Source organism: Topomyia yanbarensis, chromosome 3 (genome assembly GCF_030247195.1).
Source record: "Topomyia yanbarensis strain Yona2022 chromosome 3, ASM3024719v1, whole genome shotgun sequence".
NCBI lineage: Eukaryota > Metazoa > Arthropoda > Insecta > Diptera > Culicidae > Topomyia > Topomyia yanbarensis.
Genome location: NC_080672.1, coordinates 313,317,650 through 313,319,142, shown reverse-complemented (window position 1 = coordinate 313,319,142; position 1,493 = coordinate 313,317,650).

Here is a 1,493-nt window from a genome sequence, read left to right as displayed (position 1 = left end):
GTAAGGTTTTAATATTTGTCCGAAGTTCATCCCAAATATGCATAAACAAACACTGAAATTTGCATCAAAATCAGAGCACATCAATACGATCTCTCGAACGAAGTAAAAGTTTTTAATTTTTCTTCAGTCCCCGCCTACATATATGTTCATTATCAGGTGAATATGTGGGCCCCTTTTTTGCACAAATAAGTTTCACAGATCAGCATGGAAACATTAAAAATTTTAACAAATAATATTAAAAACAACTTTGCATTCACAGCAATTATTTCCCTTTTAGTTTGTAAATAGGTTTTAGGACTGTATAGCTTATTACATCACTTTACAAGCAGGTATAAAAAAATCCCGCTGCAAAAAATATCTAATTACAACAGTTGATAAAACCAAAAAGTCATTAATTGTGACTGAACGCCAACTATATTACCATACAAAATAAATGTGAACTACTAAAAATATAAAGAAACAAAATTATTATAGCATGAGCATGATGACCGTACAATTCGTAATTGCTACTCCGTGATTGACCAGAACCAGCAAAATTGCACAGATAATCAACGAATGGGGCCTAGAAGTAGCTATCCATCCTCAATGTGCACGTTTCGAGAGTTCTATACTTTCAAATGTCAATAACGGCGCCGGGCACGTCCTTACAGTCATCGGGGAAGGAAAGGAATGTTAGTGTAGCAAACGTTGTTATGGAGACCGTGTATACCTCTGCATCTCCACGTTTGCCACGGGAAGGAGTTTTTGTTAGTAGAATGGGGTAAAGAGTTACACAAACTTGGATTCACCTTGATAAGTGATACGATTTATGCAACTCTCATAAGTGTTTTCATGTGGGTTTTGCTCTGGACAGCCAGCTGCCGAGAATTTGATTGATACATCGTTTGTTGAATTAATTTGGAAATAGGTTTGCAAAAAAGTAACTTCAACTCCGGCTTGCCAACAGTCGGGAGTGTTGCTTATGTTTAATGGAATCAGACGGTATATGAACAATTTTGTTATTCCTTGTTTTTTTTATTCCGGCGAAACACGATATTTACAAAAGAACTCAATATTATGAAAAGTCTTTGCGTCTCATTACATCTGTCGAAATAGATGTGGTAATACCTATATAATTGAAGACTTCGCAATAAAAGCGCTATTCATCGTAGATTAAATTTGGTATTTATATAGCAAAAAATGACAATTATTTATTGATTTCTTTCTCCGCGAACAATTCAATAAGGTACCGAGTATTATTTGCACGCGTTGTTACTCCTCCGGAGATCGCGTAAATGGCTCACCGAACTAACGGTCGCTAGTGCTTAAAGACGGTATAAAATAAGCACTACCGAAATATCTGAAACGACCAGCCTTTAATGTCGAGGACGCTAATTTTTACACTAATTACTAGAACAAGATCGAAAACAATAAGAACGAAAAGAATCTAACCTGTCACCTTTTACGTCAATAATCAAGCTAGAATATTTTATACTCATGAAGAAATGTGGTAA